This window comes from Dreissena polymorpha, chromosome 5 (genome assembly GCF_020536995.1).
Source record: "Dreissena polymorpha isolate Duluth1 chromosome 5, UMN_Dpol_1.0, whole genome shotgun sequence".
Classification (NCBI taxonomy): domain Eukaryota; kingdom Metazoa; phylum Mollusca; class Bivalvia; order Myida; family Dreissenidae; genus Dreissena; species Dreissena polymorpha.
Genome location: NC_068359.1, coordinates 82739918 through 82764781, shown reverse-complemented (window position 1 = coordinate 82764781; position 24864 = coordinate 82739918). Strand labels below are relative to the sequence as shown.

Here is a 24864-nt window from a genome sequence, read left to right as displayed (position 1 = left end):
TCACTTTTAATCGATTAGCTAAGAGCACTGACAACGACGAAAAGAGTGCAGCCGATTTCGAGACTTATTTTTACTGTGCCCGTGACGACAGTTTTTCATGGTCAAAACGAAAGTGCAGTTTCTTCGTTTACTTAACGTATTTTTTGTTCGTTCAAAAAATTGTTTGCAATTTGTATTGATGTGGAAGGAGTTCTGGATCTGAATTTATATTTCTTAACTTGAAAAACAGCACTCGCCCGGTCTGTCGAGTATTTTACAAATTTTACTCGCCCGACCGTCAACTTCACTCGCATATGCGAGTGGTCGAGTGGATTCTTCAACCCCTGAATACTTAGAAGACTGATGATGGCAATTGGCCGTAATCCTCGTGGACAACGTGAATTTCATGCATAATTCCGTCAAAACATTTATTTGACTCATAAAGTGTTTAAACAAAGTATCGTTGAATTCATAACGCAATATTTGTTGAAATCTCAAATGGGAATAATTAAATGTGTAATCCGAAACCAATTCCAGTATGTCGATGTTAACACGTTTTTAATCCGAAACACACTTCCGAATGTTAATGTTACAGCAACGTTAAAATATTCTTCATTCAAATTAGCAGTGCACATTTATTTTGTGTCAAATCGTTTTCTCAATTAACAAGATGTGTTTGTGAAACACAATGTCCCCCTATATGATGTTTGACATTGTAGGATGACCTTGACCTTGTGAAGGATGACTATGACCTTGATCTTTCACCACTCAAAATGTGCAGCTCCATGAGATACACATGCATGCCAAATATCAAGTTGCTATCTTCAATATTGCAAAAGTATTCATAATATAAGCGATTTGGGCCACATATATTTGACCTCTGACCTTGAAGGATGACCTTGACCTTGACCTTTCACCACTCAAAATGAGCAGCTCCATGAGATGCACATGCATGCCAAATATCAAGTTGCTATCTTCAATATTGCAAAAGTATTCATAAAATGAGCGATTTTGGCCACATATATTTGACCTCTGACCTTGAAGGATGACCTTGACCTTTCACCACTCAAAATGTGCAGCTTCATGAGATACACATGCATGCCAAATATGAAGTTGCTATCTTCAATATAGCAAAAGTTATTGCAAAATGTTAAAGTTGGCGCAAACAGACAGACAGACCAACAGACAGGGCAAAAACAATATGTCCCCCACTACTATAGTGGGGGACATAAAAAGAGCATGAAAATTATGCATAGAAAGCGTGCGTGTATCGTTTTAACAAGCACACAACACGTCAGGGGATTGACGCATGTTCAGAGGTAATATTTCATTAAATCTATAAATAGTCACTTAAAATTTATTTGATACTATAGAAAAATGGCAAAGTTTGTGTTAAAGAAATAATTGAGAGCTTTTATCATAAATATTTACCAGAAAGTGATTTATAAAAACGGAATAAACGGGATTATCGGGTAATAAATAGAAACTTGAATAGTATTAAGTATATAGTAATAGAGTCGGGTTGAAACAGATGTATTGGGGAATCGTTCGGGAAAGTTTTAAAACAATTAAACATTATACAAAATTATATATATTTTTAAATGACTGGGGGATTTTCTTGAAGAGTCATAGCGCACTAAATGACATCTTTTGACACTGTTTTTCTTTGAGTTATAACGCACTACAGAACGTGAATTGACGCGTTAAATTAAAAAAAAAAAGAACCACCCCTATCAGCCTGACAAAAAATCCTGTGGAAAGCACTGCTGGCTTATTTCGCATTTTTCTACACATGTTCTTCTCAACTTTTATTTATTTTATATTGAAATATATGTTTAATAAGTTTTTTACACAATTTATATAAATTAATAAATGTTTGATAAAATCGTATAATCTTGCTTTAATATCAACATTTATGCCTAAATTAATTTGAACAAATGTCAAACGTTTGTGTTCTTGAGCACTTTTATGTGCCCATGTTGCTAAATAGAAGAAGAATGCCCCATAGAAAAATACTTGTTAAATTGAAAATAGAAGTTATAAAAAAGTTTAATTACTGTTAAGGTTCACATGTATATAAAATATGTCCAGTGAATCAAATTTGTAAGTTTAGTTGGCCTGATGTCTATTGCAATTATTACTCTCCATTTCCAGTGCCTTCCCCAGAAATTTGTTCAGGCGCCCCGGTGCCGACCGGGGGTGGGTTCGGGGTGGGTTTTTAATTTAACGTGTCAATTCACGTTCTGTGGTGCGTTATAACTCAAAGAAAAACAGCGTCAAAAGACGTCATTTGGTGCGCTATGACTCTTCAAAAAAATCCCCCAGTCATTTAAAAATATATATTTTTTATATTGTTTAATTGTTTTAAAACTTTTCCGCACAGATAGTAAAATCCCGACTCGAACGATTCCCCAATACATCTGTTTCAACCCAACTTTATTACTGTATACTTACTATTTTTCAAGTTTCTATTTATTACCCGATAATCCCGTTTTTATCAATCTCTTTCTGGTAAATATTTACTTTGATTTTTTTGGACAATCTCCTTCTTCTTTTACTGAAGAATACACTGATCGGAAAATTTCAAGAGCCCCGGGGACTCTGATTTAGAAATTCAAGCGACCCGGCAAGGGGCGCTTAAATGGCCTGGGGAAGACCCTGATTTCTGGTTTGATGTCTCGCTACAAGAAAACCACACGCATAGTTAATGTTATTGCGGATGTGCAAGAAACTTTGAGTGGTTGACCATTGAACACACTGTAAATAAACAATTTTCAATGGCCAATATGAATTGCCCAACACAACGACGCTCCACCATTAAACAGGCTTAAGCTTGGTTATAGTGAAACATGTAATTAACAATCGCAAATCAGCACTCGATCAAACTTTTCGGCAAAGTCGATATATTTCTCTTTGATGTTTACAAGACCTCCCAGATATAATGAGTGCATATTTTCTCTCACTTATGCTGAAAATGTGAGCAATCTTCGGGGAAAAAAAGTTAATCGCAGGATATAGAATGGACACTGCAGGTGGTGAGTTTACATGAAAAGGTTGTTAAGTCTTGCAACTCCCAGCGACCCAGAGGGTCAGTTGCTGGTGGTAACATTATTGAAGCTAGGAGACAATTATGTTTACTTGCCTATTGCCATGTTGCAATATAAATTATTATTATTATAATTATTATGAAAACACTTCAAGTTATTTCAATGCACAACGACATTTAGAGGCGACAACTTTTGTAAGTGAAAACCCTTGGCATGCTAGGTACTTTACAAAAAAAACATTGCCATCTGTCAATGTGACAGCGTTTCAACTTAAAACAATACCCTGAACTAATTTTAGCAGTGCTTTCTTCAAGATATTATATGAGTCCGTAGATGTAATGCAGAATTTGCATCACAAATTGCGACTTTTTTCTTTGTTGACAGATAGCGCGGTGTTCAAAATATATCTTTGTCGTGAAAAACACAAAACTTTTAAAAGGTTTGATTACACTAGTTCCCTTTCCCATGCGGTCTCATAAAACTGCCAAATTTCAAAGCATTTGTCTTGCCTTTCCGATAGATCAAAATTGGCAAAACCCGTATAATTTTAAAGATTATATGTTCTCTTCCAATCATTCCACCAAAACGACATATTCTCTCTGCTTCTAATAAAGTAAAATTCATAACAATGATCGCAGCTTAAGATAAAAAATCTATCTATCTATATATACTGTCTAACTCCCATTTCGGGTATTGTCGACAGGTGCGCAGTCAGTGCAGGTAAAAGTGTTAAAAGTGAAAAAGTTAATCAATAATATATATCTTTGCTTAAGATTGACTCATCGTAATACTGTTCCTGTCCTAATACAGGGGCGTCGGAAGCAAATTGGCATTGGGGCGGCGGAGGGGGTGGGAATGGGAGGGGCGTCCCCCTCCCGTTTTAGGGGGGGGGGGGGGGAGTCCTGGGGCCTCCCTCGTTTTTTGTATAAAATTTTAGCACCAAATGGCATATTCTGGTGCGTTTTTATGCCTGATATCTAACCTTTCACACGTCTATTGCAGGCATATTCTGAATGACAAAAATTGTGACAGACATACGAGTTAGAAGTGATCTCTATATGTCCCAGTTGGTTCCTCGTAGCAGGCGACATATTAATAGGGATCATGTGGGTTGAAAGAACGTTCTTCAGGATTTTTTTCCCGAAATTCCGTTTTGTAAATTTGAAGTTCGTTGGTTGGTTTGGAGTAGACATATTGAAATGACACAAAAAAGTGGTTAAAAACATTAAATAAGTTTTTTAGAATGTTCGATTTACTTTAACTTATTACAATTCATTCAGGTATCTTGAGGTATCTTTAATTGTGTGATAATTAAGGACTATATCGGCACATTTGTTTCATGTCATACTTTCCTGTATACTAATAAAAAGAAGCAAAGGCTTAGATCATACCGACAATTAAAGATTCCCAGGTTTAATTTATCAATAATAAATGGATTATCATTATAAAAGAGACCGATAAATTAACAACAAAATTGATACGTAAATTACCGCGGGCGGATTATGACAATCAACAATGCACGTGTCATAACCGCGAAACCGTGATAACCCTGCTTCGTGGTAAAAATATTTTTAAATATACGGGTATTAAAATGAAAAAAAGAAAAACGGCCTTTGCCGAAATTTATTTTTTTTTGCCAAAAATATTGGGGCGGCGGCCGAAGCCCCAGCCGCCCCAGCTCCGACGCCTCAGTAATACAGTTGTTATACTGTTCCTTTATGAACACGACCGTCGCCCTTTGATAGGCGATATCTCGCATATAAAAGGGTAACGGTGGCGTTCATAAAGTGCGACGGCCGTGTTCAAAGGGCGAGATATCGCATATAAAAGGGCGACATTCGCACTTAATTTTTTGAAAACGCGACAGTCGATAGGCGATATTATTACAGCGATATTTGAACATTACAAATATCACGTGTCGCCGCGACTGTCGCTCAAAATATGGAATATCGCTTCGTGCGTCGTGTGTCGCGGTCTGAAATTAGACTGCGATACACTAGATTCGGATAATATGGGCGATATTTAAATAACAAAATATCGTGCGTCGCCGCGACTGTCGCGCAAAATATCGTGCGTCGCTTTGTGTTTCGTTCGTCGACATTTGAACGCGAGACACGATACACGAAGCATATCGTATTTTATTAAACTCGTCCAGGAACTTCTTCAACTCGATCGTTTAATAAAATATGGTATGATATGACAACTCGTGCCAGATCCTATATATATGTGTCATCACTTTTCTCATTATATTTTTATGACTTTTGCTGTCGATAAAATATAGGGTACAAAGAATGTGAGCTGTGATGAAAATGCGGGGATTTCCCGAAACAAATATATTAAATTAAAAAAAATCTTTTACTTTATTTTCCATGCCATTAATGCGCCGTATAACGCGTTATACGTTAACGTAATAACACATGTATGCGTTATAGCGCATCCACTATCACTGTTTTCCTTTTTTTTTATTTATACTTATATAATGTAAATGACTTGGAACAGAATATTTAAACCACAAATATTTTAAGTCAATTACAATCATCTTTTATCTGAAGTCTTAGGTATTGGATTTTGCCCGACAACACAACACTTATGTTATATATTTCGAATTTAAGCGGTAGTACAGTTTGAATCTGTAATAGGACAGGTTTTCTCCCTTTATTCTATTCAAATTTATGCACTTTAAATGTAAATTACCGTAATTAAATTGGATAAAATAGGGTTTTTTATAATATGGTGTGGTCTCTATATAACTATTCACTTGTATATTTTGTAATTTGATGTTAAGATATATTTCTATTTTATAACTGCTATGTTTACTTATCATACAAGAGACGTTAGGACATTATAGTAGAGAGACGTGTTTACGTCTAAGCAGAGACCCGTCTTATCATCGATCGTACGCCAAAGATAATCGTAAGAAACGGCTAAGATCGTCGTACGATTTTCTTAAGATTTTACAGTGTCTTATAAAAATTCCTATCTTACCTAAATCTAACGATATTGCCTAAAAAGTTACGACTACCTCTTGGCACTCGCAAATATTGCGATATTCGTAAATATGGCGGACTTTGTCGCGTTGTTTGATGTAAACGAGCAAAACAGACGCAGGCAAAGGGTTTTCCGTGAACGTGTGAATATTTTGGATGAATTAAGAGACGAAGAAATCATCGCACGATACAGACTGAGCAGAGAAGCGATTACGTACCTGAATGAAACATTGAGGGTAGATTTAGAACCGAAGACAAAAAGATCAAACTCACTCTCATCTCTTCCTCGTGTACAGACTAAACTTATTTTACGGGTGCATGTAAAGAAATGTTCACTGCATTGTAACCAATTGAACTGTTGGGAATCGTCTTTGATAAACATGCGTTTTGTAGATATGGAGAATTCCAGACGTTTCGCGCCCAAGTATTTTCGCATCCTAGTTGTTTCGCCCCCAAGACGTTTCCGCCCTCGTCGTTTCGCCCCCAATTTTGATTTGAATAAGAGGATATTTATCACGTCAATAATTTAACGTATAGTCTAGAGAAGCAACAAAAAAAAAGAAATAATTTTCTTATCTTTTTATTCGACATAAAATAACAGTGTAAAACAACGTGATGAACACATACGATCATTCAGTACTTAACGACAATGAAAGCATAACAGCGTACAAGCAACATGGAGAAAAGTACGTAGTCGGCATCAATATCGGTGGCCTCTGTTCTACATGTCTGTTCCTTTGAATAAGGACTGCATACGAAGTCAAGCTAGCATCCTGACTTTACAGCGGCTTTGTATTCCTCAAGAGAAATACCAGTTCAATGACGGAAGTATTGTTTATCAGATTATCCATACACTATATTGCTGGATTATATAATAACTTTTTTTATAATAAGTAAACGTATATCATTTTATAAGTAAATCAAGTACAAAGAAAAACAAGTTTATTTGGATTTCAAATGTATATCGTTTTATAAGTAAATCAAAAACATAGAAAGACAAGTTTATTTGTCATTTCATTTTAATAATTAATAATACGCTATTACTCAATAATTAGGAAGACAGAAATATGAAAGAAACGGTTGTAATATGCTTCGTACACACAGTTTCATTTGCGTTTTTGTATCCTTGAACAGTTTTATATCAAACTATATTTTTTCGCAAAAGTCTTGTTGGCAAACAAATGTGTATTTGAAAATTAACATATTTAAATCATATATTTGTCAATACACTTAATATATTAGACATTCATAAAAGGACTATTTCAGAACCGCCACTCCATATGCCGATCTTTATCTATTTTACATCGGATTAGCGGCATATTGTTCTCAAATATAAGATACCCGCATTGAGTGGCATGCTTATGACACTTGTTCAGACTGTTAATCAAATACCCATTGTGGGAGCACTGAATTGTTTGGTTGACAATTGAAAGCGTGTGTCATTAATTGAATATTGTCCAAGCACCAATTTGTACGTTATGTGTCAAGTAAATCAAAGGAATTTAACGCATTTAATATGTTTAATAATGTCTTACGACTTAAATTATTATTTATTAAATATGAAATTGCAGTACATAAATATGTTCTAGTTTCTTCAAAGGTAAATAAACAAAAACCTGTTAAAAAAACATGAGGAGTTCCGAAGTTCTATATTCATTAAAACCATATCTGATTAGCGATAATATATTCCATCACCCTTAAAGAGTTTATTTTGTTTTACCAAATTGTTGCATTTCACTGATATTGTTCTAAAACTTATCATTTCATTAACTTTTTACAATTAACTTCTTTTGTGAATATAACAGATCACTTCGTTTATTCGAGTATACATAATACACAATAAGGATATACAGCAAATCACAGTTATAAACTGAATGAGTCGTAATTATTATATATAACAATAAAGCAATACTTATATATTTTTTAATAAATCAGGATCGCCAAATGTTTTCACATTTCGTTTCTACAAATAGTAAGCGCTCTAGCTACCATAACTTACACCTGTTTTATCACAATAACATTATGAAGGAATGGAATACATTGTTAATTTTATACTCATGCTATAAAAATTACCGGTCAATTTCCTCAAATACATATGTGTATACCAGCTTGATGAACTGCTTGTAAAAGATACCTGTTTCGAATTTATTGGATTGTGATTATCAAGTCAATAAAAAAAAATCATCATCTAACTCTCAATTAATTTTGTTTGATTGTATGCATTTTACATTTATGTATATACTTATTGTGACTCCTTGTTTTTATCACCTACCTTTTGTCGGATTTATGCGTGATATACTTTTATTTTATGCTTTCCGGTGGTTTATAGAGAAATATCAGTGAATTAAAACTGATAATTTCACTGTTTCAAACAGTGAAAATTATCAGTGAAAATTATCGATAATTTTCGCTGTTTACTGTGAAATGACGTCATTTTTTTGACGAAATGACGTCATTATCCCAGCGAAATTCTATAGTTAAACTCTTTAACAGTGTATATAAACTTTGAAAATAAAGCATAAAATAAAAAGAAAATTTGTTGGATTCGGTGGAAAATCGATTTTAATTCACTCATGATCATAGAAAATATATATTTTCACTCGTGGCTGCGCCACTCGTGAAAATATTATTTTCTATGATCATGAGTGAATTAAAATCGATAATCCACCGAGTCCAACAAATATCCTCTATATATTATTGATTCAGGATACTTTCTTTGATGATTATATAATTATCACTAATTAAATTGTTACACATTTTATTTAAATACCATCGGTGCACAAACTACACAATAATGATATGTGACAAAACATTCTACATTTGAACATTGCGCTAATTGGGGACGAAACGACCAGGTGCGAAACGACGAGGGCGGAAACGTCTTGGGGGTGAAACATCCGAGTACCGATATGGATCAATTTGTGTTTGTAAACAAGTTATGTTAAGTATCATCAAACGATCCGGCAAAAATGTTCATTATCTAGCGCCAAGTAACAAAAATGCTCTTTATGTGTTGCAACTCATACAGCCTTTTTATTACAGGTACTGTTGTGGGTTATGCATATATATTATGTCTATAGACCAGTTGACGAGTGACGTCACGCGCACCTGCAAATATTAGACTCCGCCCACTGGTTGGCAAAAAGATGTGAAATTCATATAAGCCCATATAGAGAAGGTTGAAATAATCATCGTTTTTATTGATAATCATGCAATATATCAAATATAATTTTACCAACTATGTCTGAATAAAACATAAGCGTGCAAGGAAATGCATTTTTGGAACGATTATATTGTTGTTATTATTTGTTTTTACTATAAACGAACTCTGGAGTGGAACACAATATATACGAGCGCGGTATGCGGTTACCATAAAAATCTCTACTTGGCACATCTTCGCGACCATTTTTTAGATAAAAAATTCTCTGATATTGAAATTCTTTCATAATAAATCAAATTTAATGAACGAACAAAAATAAGGATGTAAACAAACAGCAAATAGATCGACTTTATGTACGCAACATATAGTAACTGATTTGAACATTTATGCCTGTAAAAACTTGCCTTGTTACACATTAAATAAATTCTCTTGATAAATGTAATTGTTTTTATTTAATTATTCACACCAAATTTTGACACTCTTTGTTTCAGCGTTTTTATCCCGGTGTTTTATTGCACCTTTGTTCATCATAAAGCGATTATCTCGTTATGATCGGATACTGTCCAAACAATTACAAAGAACACGTGGTGTCATAAATCCAGGGACCTATTCTTGGGCCCCTGCATAAACCACATGTGGCATACAAGTGTCTGGTCATTAAACACAATTTATGATACCTCATGGTCATCTTTTGGCATATTGAGCGATCATCTAAGCAAAATTGTAAAGCCAAAATACGAAACAGTTGCTTTAATAAAATATTTTAACATATTTAAAAAATGAAGATATTTGTCCGAAATGGATTAACAGGAATTAGCGTATGTATATATTAGCCTGTTTACTCATAATAATAGAGTGTTAATAACTATAAATTAAAAATACAATGTATTGTGCAATTTCATTTCTACACAATTAACGTATTTAACGAGTACCGACAAATGTAAACTCGGCTATAACGTGTTAAGATTGTACGTTTCTGTAGTGTACGAAATGACATCATGAAAACAAGCAAACAACAAAAGGGTAAAAAATACTTGCGTAAAATAAATTAATATATAGATTTATTTATCATAAAATGCTAGTTTGTTATCACTCCGTATCACCAGTAAAGCGAATGCACGCAAAGACAGTTTAATTTGCTTAATATGCAGTTCTTGTTTTTCATATGTATGCTAAACTTTATGATATTGTCATTCGATGGAAACGAAACGGTAATTCATTACATGGAAAATAAAATTACTACAATGTTTATAAATTGTGATGTATTCCGCTTTTAGGGCTTCGTTTTATATTTGATTAAATGCCCCTATTACACTTTCGCTCGCCAGGGACCTATACAAACAAACATTGTTTGTATAGGTCCCTGCGCTCGCTTATGAACAATAACAATATGTACACCACTTATAATTATAATCAAATTAATGTATGTGTTATTATCTTTGAAATATAATTTACCAAAATCTTACAATCACAAAGAATAGGAAAGAATATTTATTGTTTTGTTTTGTTGGATTGCCAGTTTTTAGTCTTCCGACCACGTTTACTCTGATGTTAATAACTAATTCGTATTTTTATACAGAGGAAATAATATTTATGAAAATACATTTATTGGTACTAAATATTATATCTGTGCACTATTATTTAAGAGTTTTAATGTTTATTTCCGATTTTTGTATCGTTTTATTGACTAAACAAACGACATGTATACATGTTTTACGTTACTGTGACCAGTGTTTTTTGCCAACCAGCCAGTGCGCATGCGCGGAAAATCCCGAATGTAAACAATAACATTCAACTGGTCTATAAACGGTGTAGCGTAAAAGATGCAAGACCCGTAAAATATGCAAGTTCCGGTTCCGGTCATGTGAATTTTACGTTAGGCTCTGTAAAAAGGGCAAGACCCGTAAAAAGTGCAAGTCTTATATTGTTTTGCAATGACTTTGGTATTTAATTGGAGAAAAACATCACTAATAAAGAGTGTGAATGGGTCGACGTTCGTTTCTTCAAGATTGGGCAAAAAAACATTACCATGCGGGTAAGACTAATTTTCGGACATAACTCTTTTCGGATATACCGATAGACTTTCAAACTGAGCTCCAATTTGAGTTTTAGGAATTATTGATTTTTCGCCACACTTGATATGTGTATGTATAAATAGCGTCGTGTGTTTTTAAATTTGTAAAATAAAGCGTGCAGAAATGTTTATGTGAGCTATTTTCTTGTTTTAATGTGAATTTTCGACCATAAAATATGCAAGTCAGGCGTCTTAAGTGTTTAATACTACCCAACATTAATATTATTTAACAAAGAGAGCTTAATTATAATGTAATTGCTCACAATCAAACCTGACAAGCCTTAAGACAAAGTTTGTTGCATTATGTGCGGTAGAAAATGTACCATATGTTATTTAAATCAGGCAATAAGGCTGTAAAATATGCAAGTCAAGGTTATTAACTCACTGGCATTTTATATGGAAATATCCCTCAATATTCCCTTTTATTTGTTGCAAAATGAAAAAAAGTGATTTATTTCACATTTTATTGCCCATAAATTTCATTTTGACAAACTTTTCTAAATACAGTTGTCGGTTTATGCAAGCACTGCATAAATTTTCTCACTTAAATCATCATAAAAACCCTTATCATTTTACAAAGAAATCGAAGAACTATGCAATAGGTGTCCCAAGCACTGCGTACATTTACGAAGTATTACATTTATAAAAAGGTGGTGTGGTAGTTTGAATTTCACTAATACAGTATTTTTGGGAAGTATCTTTTAACATAAATTTACGCACTTAAATCAATATAAAACCCTTGCAAATTTACAGACTATTTATAGTTGTAAACAAAAAATTGTCTCAAGCACTGCATAAATTAATAAACTAATTTATGGCAAAAGATAGCAACATTATAGTTTGAAATTCAAATATACAACACTTTTAACTAAAACATATGATCTTTCTGCATAAGTCAGGCTCTTCATAAATTTACGCGCTTAAATCAAATAAAAACCCTGGCAATTTCTCCAGTGGCAGTGCGTAAATTTACTAACTAATTTATTGCAAAAGCAGTTCGTAATTTTATTGTAAAGAGGTCAGCTAACTATCTTTCTACACAAGACAAGCTCTGCGTAAATGTACGCACTTAAAATCTACATCAAAATACCTGATGTTTTTACCAACTTTTCAAGCAAACAAAATTGTGCAAAGAACTCTTCTACATAAGCCAAGCTCTGCGTAAATTTACGCACTTAAATCAATATCAAACCCTGGCAATTTTACAGACTATTTGAAGTTGTAAACAAAAATTGTCCCAAGCACTGCGTAAATTTACAAACAACTTCATGGTAAAACAAAACAGTAGAGTTATACTTTGCATTTTACAAATACAACATTTTTTAGTCCCCTACTGGTTTCACCGGAGGGGACTTATGGTTTGCGCTCCGTCTGTCAGTCCGTCTGTCAATCCGTCCGTCCATCACACTTTTCTGGATCCTGCGATAACTTTAAAAGTTCTTAATATTTTTTTCATGAAACTTGGAACATGGATAGATGTCAATATTGACATTATGCACGTCATTTCATTTCGTTCCTAAGTCAAAAATTATAGTTGCTATGGCAACAAATAAACTAAAAATACTGCTGAAATGGTGGTTTTCTGGATCCTGCGATAACTTTTAAAGTTCTTTATAATTTTTCATGAAACTTGAAACATGGATAGATGGCAATATGGACAATATGCATGTCATTTCATTCTGTTCCTACATCATAAAATTCTGGTTGCTATGGCAACAAATATATATATTTTTTAAATCTGAAAATGGTGGAATTTCTGACAATGGTGGAGCCGGTAGGGGACTAATATTTCCTTACAATAGTCTTGTTCTAACTATCTTTCTACGTAAGCCAAGCTCTGCATAAATAACAATGAAAATCTGCAAAATACTAGCAACTACAAAATACCTGATATTTTTACCAACTTTTCAAACAAACAAAATTGTTCAAAGCATAAGACAAGCTCTGCGTAACTTTACGCACTTAAATCAATATAAAACCCTGGCAATTGTACAGACTATTTGAAGTAGTAAACAAAAATTTTCCCTAGCACTGCGTAAATTTAAAAACTAATTATTTGGTAAAAAAAGTTTGGTTATGTTATACTCTGAATTTCTAAAATACAAAATTTTCTGACTATCTTCCTACATAAGTCATGTCTTGCATAAATTTATGCACTAAAATCATCTAAGAAATACCAAATAATTTTACAAACTAATCAAAGTAATAAAAATTGTCCAAGCAATGCATTTATGTACGAATGTATGGCAAAATATAGGAATATTATAGTTTGAAATTCATAAAACAACACTTTCAACTAAAAAATATGTCTGGAAAGTCTATTTCATCTTGTTCTAGTTTGCAGTGCGCAGGCTACTGTCCCCCTTCAAGAGCACCCAGGTCATACAAGCTGAACACGGTTGACCTGCACACCTAACAGTGGAAATAATGAAACAAGTGATCACACATCCACCCACTTTCTGCCCGGAACAACAGGTTTTCCTTTGTATTATTACTGTTTAAAGGTTAACATTGCAGGATTAGTTTAAACCAATTTTTTTAGCTCAGTTGCATAGAAAGCCATAGTTTATTTAAAATGCTTTAAAGTCCGTTTCTTGAGACTAGGACCAGTACTTGTTGTCTATGGGGAGATCTAGAGAACGTGCCCGCATTGTGGATCGAACCTGTTACCTCCTAGCAGGGCTTTTTCTGCCTATTTTGGGAAAAGGAGTCTGACCAAATTGGGAATTTTTTATCGACAAAATTGGTCATTTTGGGAATTTTTGTGTCAATGAAATGGCTCATTTGGGAAAAAATTGTGAATTTATCATGCTTAAATAATTCAGCGGTTTAACAAATAAATTTGCTTTTTATTTGTTATTTTGTCTTCTTTATATAAACAGATGCAATATTGGGCGTGTTCAACGTTTATTCAAGTACTGCAGTTTTGTTTTTCAGTTACAGTTACACTCTGAGATAAGAACTGAACAGTCAAAACCGCATAGCAGATATTTTTGACCTAATCAAACACTGGTTAGTCACACACGTTTTAAGACACTTCATTCTTGAAAAAAAACACAAAACATTTCTTTTTTGGAAATTGGGATAATTTTTTTAATAATTTCGGTTTGGGATCAGGTCTGTTTGCTTTAGGAGTGCATCCATTTTCTGGAGGCGTAGACAGTGCGGAAAAACCCCTGAGCCTAGTCACTGGGTGGACATTGTGACATCAACAACTGGCGACTAAATTTTGCAGGATTACAGAGTAGTAATTTACCATATGCTATAAGTAGAATACTGACTTAGGATGGGAGAATTTGGTTGAACTAATATGGTGTAAATCCATATAACTTAAAAGCATTAATCCAAATTTTAGGTACATGTTCCTCATAATGTGTATTAATATCGTAATACTTTTATATTTTTCATAATACGTTTCGTCATTAACAAAATTGTTAAGTTCATACAATGAAATAAAACAACCTGTCTGATTGTGTTTAAATATATAGTCTCATTAATTCTAGACCTGTGCAGGTATTGATGGATGCATCTGATGTATAACAATCGTTACATGTTATACATTTTATTGAAATACTGATTTCACTGCATGAATTGATGATGTCACTCATTCAATTGACCTGTTCAAATTTTATTTTAAATAGATATAATTATATTAAACTGTGTTTGCATCAGATTGTATGTTTTGTGTAGGCATTATGTAAGCATTAGTTTGAAATGGTTGTTTAGTTTCAGATTTATCTATATTGCCCCAAAAAGGGTTTTTTCAAACTATTGTCATTGTGTCTGTCTGTCGGCAATTTTGGTTTCAGCTCTGTAACTCAGCTGTTTTCATTAATATTTCTGGTAACGGTACTAGGCCACGATCAATAACAATTAACAAAAAACATTTAGTTGTTTAAATATTCATTTATTTTGTTTTGGGGGTGTTAGAGTTCGGGACCAAAAGAGGCGTTTTGCTGTTCAGCCTTAAAAGTCAATATGGTTACTATATTTGTATTAATTACATTAAATGTAACTTATTTAAGTTAGCTACGGGTCCCCCAGCTGCACAGATGTGAAACTGTATTATCTGCTCGATGGCAGGGGTGTCATTGGCGCCACCCAACTCTTTGTTGCCCGCATTACATGTCCATTTTATAACTTTTTTTTTTGTTTTTTTTTCATGTAGAGGCACTTGTTTTTCAATGAATGGTACTGCTATGAGAACTTTGCTGTGCAACCCATACATACATGTACATATTGCTCTTCAAGGGCTGCCCTTACTGGCAGACCACAGCACTTCAGGTGGTACCACCTGCCACACACAGAACATTGTACCCATCGCTGTGTTCCTGATGAAACGCTGCAATTGGGCTTATCACACATAGTGTCGTCTGCTTCTTTGCTGTGTTGCAGAATCCGTTCCCTGAGATAATTCCTGTATTCTTGACAGTGAACCTGCCGCATTATTTCATGGGGAACCCCAAGAGCAATGGCTTCAGCATTCTGGAAAAAAATAGCGTTCATAATAACAGTTAAAATTGACGGCTCCAATAATTGTTTTAAACAAAACTGAACATGGCTACTTAATATGGACGTTAAATTGCCACCATACTACTACTTTAAAACCTGAACAAGACAGGTATAAATTCCTGTTGGTTAAGGATAGGAATCAGTCAAACCTAATTTGTATTCTGCACATTACCATGTACTAACTTCAACCATCAAATGTCCAGCTTCTTGTCATTAGCTGAAATGACTGTAATTGGGGCCTGTTTATTTTATTCTATTTATGTCGAAAAGGCCGCATATTTTGATATGCATGAACATACCATTAATGTGAATACTCCGCAAGAGTTGCTGTCCTTTTGCTTGTTACTCTGCATGGGACTGTATGTCCAAGGACCAAGTTGCTCCTTAACATTGGCAGCTTTGTTTCTTAGATCAAAGAATTGGCTGCAGTAAAAAACAAAACACATTAGAGTCATCACTCATACGCCAATCTATAAACAAGAGAAGGCAACTGTATCAAGGATTTTGTAAGAATTACAGCCCTTTGGCCTTTTTGAATATGCATATTATTGATAATTCTACATTAAAGGTTAAAACAACTGTTTCAAGCACTTTGTAAGAATTATGGCCCTTTTTCCACTTAGAATATGCGTACTATTGAATCTATGTAAATGTTTGCATACCACCTCAAATATTTTCAATGTCCCTTGCTTTTATAGTTTGTTTCATTAACAGTATTTTTCATAATTGCTTACCTTTTTTTTTCCGAATTGTAAAACTTACTGGTAGAAAGTAATTATTGTTTTATTCTTTTATTTCCTACTCTTTCATCCAAGCTGGAAAAATTTAGTGATAAAAATATATGATGATAATTCTTATAGTTTTTTTGTTTTATTTTGATAAATAACAACAATTCTTACACCTATTTTTGTTTATCCCCCAATCAGACTTAAGGAGAATTGCACTTACCCCCAGAGATTCAGCCACTTAAAGTTTTGGTGGTGTAATGAATCTAAGATTGACACTGTCTTTTCCTTGGGTTTTGCCACAAGAAGGATCCAGTGATTGCCATGGCTGTTGATAGGCATCAGCAGAAGCTTGTAGTTGGAGAAGTGTTCCTTCATTAAAAGACGTTACTGAATTTAACATTATGCTGCCACAACATTGTCCAGATCTCTCTTAAATGTCATTTCACAATTGTGAAATAGTCAATATGTGTAACATAGGTACATATATGCTTCTGTGTACAATAACATATTGCAGGGGCATTGATGTCTGTTGGACATAGAATTTATAATGTATCATGTATGAGAGACATGTGCTCATGATCAGATTGGATGTGTAAGTAACGGCTACTTGAAGTTATTCCAAGAAGGTATTTCTAGAGTATAGAAATGGCAATGGTCTATATACTGATGTGTGTTAACATTTAAACTTGTGCAAAATTTAGAAGCTGTTAACCGTGAATAAATCATAATCTTTCTTTTGTATTTTGTTATTTGTGTTGCCTAAACGTGCTTTGCTTACATAAATTAATGATTGCTTTGTATTTTGTTTCAGTTAGCCTTCTGTGCAAGGTCATGAGGTGAAACCTGGATGTAAGAAACATTTTTATCACATGTTACGTTGGCAGTTCCTGTAATTATACTTGAACGGTTCAGAACATACGTGTACAAATATGTCCAGCAAAAGACATTTTATGACAGACTTCATTATACTACATAATTGGAATCAAATTGCTTTCAGTAAAAAAAATATTGACAATAGAATATTTAACCATTTAGGTTTCGTATCCATGACTGCACACAGCTACTGTGAGAGTCTCGACTCTCTGGGTAAGCATTATTATATATAGTGTATCAAATGATGAAGTATTGTGTCAAATACTTGTTTATTAATGTAGGCTTAATTGAATAGTGATGAAAAAATGACAATAAAACTTGAATTATATATAAATTTATATGTAACTCCATGCTGTTTTAATACCTTTTCAAACATCCAGTGTTTCAGGGTCCCATTTTCCCACAATACTGCTGTATACGAGGGCAGGACAAACAAATGGTTACTGGTGAGATTCACTTCTGCCTTTATAAGGCCAAGGTAGGCATTGATGACCTGCGATAAAAAGTAGCTTTGTTGCACAAATGTTTCAGCAACATTTTTATGTCAATAACATACAGTTGGTATATAACTTTTATTGCTGTCCATATTTTGAATTATTTTGCTACACATGTTTCAACAATATTGTTTAAAGGCCAAACTTGCCATGATGCCTATTTGTAATTGATTTTTCTGATAAAGTTAAAACTATTTACACAATAATGTAATAAAATGATTAAAATAAATTGTAAATTTTATACTTCCAAATAAGGCAATAATTGTGTAAAAAGTGTTGTCATGCTGACATGTTTATACAATTAATTTATTTTAAATTAATGCAATTATCAAAGTTGGCTGAGATTAATCTGAAAAACGCAAAATCGTAAACTAAAGATAATACTTGTCTGTTTAATACATATAATACAATATAATACATAAGTGCGTGTGAATGCTTAAATTTGTTCTTATCCAGATACACATATTTTATACCAATTCACTGTTGTGAACTTACCTTGTCATCTACCCATTCTCCAGCATCTAATGATTCAATGTTGATTGGATCCATAACCTCATTGCCAAGTCTGAGCCTTTGATCATTCTTGTATGGCATCTTTCTCACAGTGGTGGTCTTCAAGTGACGCGGTCTTGGCTTAAGGGTCTCGGCTACATCCATGACAGGCAATTTGGCTTGAAAAGCCATAAGGCAGACACTGGAGAGCGACATACAAAGAGTTGTTTTGGTTTCCAGGTTGACATCAATGGTCCTGAGATGGGGTAGGATGTTGGATGAAATAGTTTCTACATCAGCCTCAAATTTACTTGCCATCTGTGGTAGTCAAACAAATAATGGGTTGTTTAACTAATCAACAAAAGTGATGCCAATTAGCTTATGTTTCTGAAACTAATATTAAATAAATTTTAATTTTTAGGAGATCAATTTTCTGAAAATGTGACCTCTATTCTACACTTAAAAGTACAACAAAGTTTATGTCATTTCTAAACATTAATCATTAATTAATTCATTAATCACTATTAAATTGAATGTATTTATGTCTTAGAAAAAAAGACAACCTTTTATCCAAATTGAATATCAATTATGACACTGGTTTTATACTAAGCCAACATGAACAAGACAATTTTCCTGTATCAAAAAAGCGTATGTTATGTTAAATTATATATAGTATCTCGATATATTATTGTTGTTTGTATGTTACTATGTACATATTTGTATTGTATCGTTGCTCTTCAGGTTTGCTAAAGCTAGTATTACCTCATCTATGAGCGTTTGGGAGGGTAGCTGCTGGAGCAAGCCACTCTGCAAAATAATATTGCTGAGCTGGTCAAGTTGTCCAGCTGCTGCTGTCTGGGACACGAATTCTTCCCTCTCATCTGGTTGCTTGACAGGAACCTGTGTGGTTGGTCCTTCGACTAACGGCGATGTCACAGCTTCTGCCTCAACATACTGTTTCAGCCGGTCTAAGGAAACCTTCTGCTTCAGCCTTTGACCGTCTGAAAGGAGGCAGGCTGTCTTTCCCTGTATATGATCAATTGTATAAGGGCCTGTATAGTTAGCTTGAAGGTTTCCTTTTCGGGTGGCTGTCTTTGCACGAAGGAGGAGCACTCGGTCGCCTTCTTTTAAAGCAACATATTTTTTGGTTTGCCTCATTTTGAAGTCCTTTTGCTGCTTTCTATGTGCAGTGTCTATGTTGGTGGTCACCTCATCCATTGCTCTTTTTCTTATGTGTGTTATGTTTTCTACCATCTCTTCCTCCTCTTGTGGTGTTACAGTAGGAATCTGCAATAGGCAAGAAATGGTACACATGTTTGTGTACTTGGGCATAATATTTGCTTGGACTTTTTAAGAAGATATTACACTAATTATGAATGATATTGAAATGTACAATTATTTGTTGACTCCAGTATTTGAAGAGCACACTTGCTGACCTGTATGCATGTATTTGTTTCATAAATCTTATTTAACACATGCCATTCCCTGATTCCCATGTAATATAACCATAACATATATTTTTATCTTACACATGTGTAATATACTTTATAAGTGTTTTCATAGGCTTAGTTTTCGTTTATTGACCAATCGCATTTTGTTATGAATGACGTTGCAACATCAGATGACATCATGTAAACAACATTCGGGATTTATTATTATGTTTGCGTACTATTTATTTAATTTGCTTATTTAAAAGCATGTGATAAAAAGATCTGACAATCGTTGTCATATCATACCATATTTTATTAAACGCGTCAAAGGCTCGCTTACTAACAAAATTCCTGAACTCGTTAATAAAATATAGTAAGATATGACAACTCATGCTAGCTCCTATATGTATATCCGGCATTAACAGATCAAATGTAAACATTGGATAAAGCTTCACAAATTGAGGTAATTAAGCTTAATGTTCATGTAATTGGGATTATCTTAATGAAGTATCTCAATTTCTCAGTATTATTTTCACACTTAGATACTACTCAATTCTGGCATTTAATTTATTGATTCATTTATTAAATGCCAAATAACATTTGTATGCCATGTATATGTAATTTAATTGTATTCTATAAATCCTCTGTTCTTAATAACAATTGTATCACATACTGCTCCAGTGAACGCTGGCGGAAGCTGACTTGGGTAAACCGCCTCTCTCCCGTACAAAAGGAAGAAGGGTGTGAACTTGGTGCTGGAGTGCCGTTTGGTGCGCTGGGCAAACAGAGCTCCATCAAGGTATTCATCCCAGTTGTTTTGATTCTCATTGACCATTTTCCTCAGCACACTAAAAATATTTTTCAAATACCTGTTCACAATTCATTTAGTTATATATAATGAAAACAACATGTTTTAGGTTGAACAATTTATATTGTTTTTCCATTGGATGTTTGTGTAAATTCTTTTGATGTTTATTAGCTCGGCTGTTTTTGGAGAAAACCCGATATATTTTCATAACCAGCTCGTCGGCCATCCGCTTTATGCTAAAACCTTAACATTGGCACTAATAAAAGACTAAAATCAAAGTGCTTCCACCTACAACATTGAAACTTCATATGTAGATGCACCTTGATGAGTTCTACACGCCACACCCATTTTTGGGTCACTAGGTCAAAGGTCAAGGTCACTGATCTCTAATATTCTTCTGACAAGCTTTCATTTATTCAAAACTGCACCCGCAGCCGAGCGTTTATCAGTACTGTACTTAATTTAATACATTAATGAATATGCAATAACTGGTTATTCAGAATAATCAACTTATTTATCAGTTTGCCAGTGAGTTGGTCACAGTTTATATGTATTTTATCATGGTCGAGTCATTTACATACTTTTTGATGGTCTGGTTTGTCTTTTCATCCAGTCCATTGGTCTGTGGATGATAGGCCGAAGTTATCCGATGCTTCACATTCCACTCTTGGCAGAGTTCCTCGTTCACCTACAGAGACAAATGTTTTTGTTTTCCAATTTTATTTAATTATGCTCATATGCAAATTATTTGCCATTCGCACATTATTTTTGTCTGTTTTTAGCTCAACTATTGTAAAGGAAGCTATTTATCTCTTTCTTGTGTTTGTGCCAGCGTCAGCATCCAAACTTAGTTAATTATTTTGGTAAGCTGATTGCACAGGAATGGCTTGATGGATGTATTTCTCTAATCCAAATTACAATTCAGGCAAAGATTACTAACTAGTTTAACTATAGTAAATTGGTTAATATATTGGTCCATTGAACACTTAATATGAAATATTGAGGCATTTTTTAACATAGTTCCTAGGGAATGACTTGAGGAATTTCATTCAAACCAAAAATGTATTCCTTATAAAATTAAAATACTCCCTAGCTTTGATAGGCCAAGGTTGGGAAAGTGTGATTGTTATTTGACAACATAAGGAGTCATATAATAAAAAGCTTGTAAAAAGACAATCTAGTTTGCAAGGGACATAGTATTTCGTGTTCAAACTCATTGCTATGGGAGAAGGGACATTGCTGGTTTACGTATTGCAAATGGTTTTTATCTTTCCTTGTGACTTTTGATAGAAAGCTGCTGTAATAATTAATGCTTTAACTACCAAGTAAAATAATAAATGTGCACTTTACCTCATTTACAAATTCTCGGCCCTGATCAGTGAGAATGGCGTTCATAGCGCCATGAGTTGCAAACAGTTTTCTAAAACATTTGTTGACATCCTTTGCAGTTTTAGATGGAATTGGGAACGCTTCAACCCACTTGGTGAAATAATCTGTTGCGGTAAAAATGAACTTGTTGCCACTGGATGTTTCTTGGAATGGGCCCATAAGATCTACACCAACCAGCTCGAATGGGCGAGAAACCTAGAATTTAAGGAACTATTACAAACCGAACTTATCAGAAGAAAATATACTAATGGCTATGCATCGTGGACTCGCATTTTTCCTTAAAATGCAGTTTCAAAATTGATATAGAACAATGTATTTGTCAGCGTCCCATATATAGCACATTATATATTAACTGTTTGTAATTTGTACATTCATGTTACTTATTTTGTAATATGTATATTATACAATTGCTGTACATAGAATTTATAACATCCTTTTTCTCATTGAATGTATATGGTCCTGGTGTTGTTGTCTCCGTCTTCGTCCGCGTCGTGCTAAAACCTTAACAATTTGTCAAGGTTTTGAACATTAGCTCTAAAATCAAAGTGCTTCAACCGACAACTTCATATGTAGCTGCACCTTGATGAGTTCTAAATGCCACACCCAATTTTGGGTCACTAGGTCAAAGGTCAAGGTCACTGTGACTTGAAAAAAAATTCTGTCAAGCTTTCATATATTCAAAACTGCACCCGCAGCTGAGCGTGCCCGTTATGCTATGCTCTTGTTCCTTTATTGTTAGGTTTTTATCTGTTTTTACTGTACAGCGAATATTTTACGTATTGTAATACCTTTATTTGCTGGAGTTCGGGTTTCTTGGCTGGTTTTAAGGGGTCAGACTTCTGACAAGCCTCACAGGTACTCACCTAAAATAACAGATTGTATTGTTTATTTATAATTTATTGTCGTTGTGTGTCTATATATGTATACAGTGGTCTTTAGTAAAAGATAAATATATAATCACAAGTGAAAAACCAAAATATGTAAACCAAAATTTAAAAAGCATGTGGAAGTTATCAGATGCATGTCAAAATAAGGCTTTATAGAGGTATAACAACAGGGAACTTTACGTTTAAATTGTTTTTGCACCTTACGCAAAAGCTGTGTTTGTGACTGTTTGAAGAAATCTAAACTTACATTTTAATAAATAACCATTAATCAAGAAATTTGCAGTAAAGAAAGGATTAATTACTTTTTAACCTCTACAATTCCCACCTTTTCCCTGATTTATACTTACGTATTTCTTAATGTCCTCTGTGAGCCCTGGCCACCAATAACGCAAGTTGATCGCCTCTCTAGTCTTGTTTATGCCACTGTGGCCACCAAAGGCACTTCCATGGAACTCCTTAAGGATATTGTTTACATCTTTTTTCAAAACAACCTTTGTACCATCGATCTTTCCAGGTACAAATCTGTACAGATCACAACCTAAAACCAAATTTATGAAATACCTTGTTTTTAACATTATAACATATTTCATGTGTAAAAATCACAAATGTGTTTTCAGCATAAAAATTCCTTTGTATGTTAACTTTATGTTCAACAAAAAGCTTGGCTTAAATGAAATGGTTCAGGCATAAAAATGATAAAGACGATGGGTTAGAAAATAGTACTTCCGTCTATTTTATTTCATAAAATGTGCAAGAAATGCTTCATATGTGTTAATTATTGACTGTTGATTTTATATAACAAATATAGCTGAATTACAATGTAATGGGTCACAATCAGGTCTGAAATTGTATTTTTCTTGCATACTTCAGAAAGGCTGTAACTGTGTATCTTATGCAATAAATACATTTGTATCCCTCGTTATTGTGAGGCTGTAGAATATGCAAGTCAATTTTGTGACTAATTTTCTAACTATTCATCTTTTTCAACAAATATTGCTTACTTATAATGTATTTTTCTAATTTTTTTAAACAGGCACAAAAACGCTTAAAGCAATGTTTTTTGTATCCTTCAGTTAGAAAATAGTGTTTTTGTTGTTCATTTTTGTCTGTAAAATATGCAAGTCAGTATTCTTATGTGCTTCACTTTGGAAATGCTCATCTTATTAAACAAATATAGGTCACTTACAATGTTATTGTTTATAAACAGGAACTAAAATGCTGAAATCAATGTTTTTCGCATACTCGGGGTAAGAAATGAGTGATTTTGTTGGGGTAAAGTTCATTTTGGACCATAAAATATGCAAGTCAGTATTCTTATGTGCTTAATTTTTATGCCCCCCTTCGAAGAAGAGGGGGTTTATTGTTTTGCTCAGTCCGTCCGTATGTATGTATGTCCATATGTCCGTCCACCAGATGGTTTCTGGATGTTAACTCAAGAACGCTTAGGCCAAAGATCATGAGACTTCATAGGTACATTGATCATGACTCGCAGATGGCCCCTATTGATTTTCAGGTCACTAGGTCCAAAGATCACGGTCACGGTGAAGAGAAACCGTAAAATGGTTTTCGGATGATAAGTCAAGAACGCTTACTCCTAGGATTACAAACTTGACAGGTACATTGGTCATGACTGGCAGATGACCCCTATTGATTTTCAGATCACTAGGTCAAAGGTAAAGGTCACAGTGACTCGAAACAGTAAAATGGTTTCCTGATGATAACGGAAGAATATTTAGGCCTAGGATCATGAAACTTCATAGGTACATCGATCATGACTGGCAGATGACCCCTATTTATTTTCTGGTCACTAGGTCAAAGGTCAAGGTCAGTGACAAAAAACATATTCACACAATGGCTGCCACAACTGACAGCCCATAAGGGGGGCATGCATGTTTTACAAACAGCCCTTGTTTAATTGTTCATCAACAAATATTGTTTTTATAATGTAATTATTTATGACAGGCACTCAAATTCTTAAAGCATTATGCTTTCTCAAGATTAGCT

At 34.0% G+C, this 24864-nt stretch overlaps 2 protein-coding genes across 2 annotated transcripts in view; one reads left to right on the top strand and one right to left on the bottom strand.

The window, feature by feature from the left end:
* The window catches only part of LOC127881996 (protein dispatched homolog 3-like), a 52218-nt gene extending 48791 nt beyond the window's left edge, over positions 1 to 3427 (bottom strand). Inside the window, exon 1 of the mRNA XM_052430330.1 lies at positions 3309 to 3427. The gene's annotated coding sequence lies outside the window, so the exon portion shown is untranslated. The remainder of the gene's footprint in view (positions 1 to 3308) is intronic.
* LOC127881997 (polyamine-transporting ATPase 13A3-like) overlaps positions 1 to 24864 on the top strand; it is a 563467-nt gene that overhangs the window by 270094 nt on the left and 268509 nt on the right. The window lies entirely within an intron of this gene.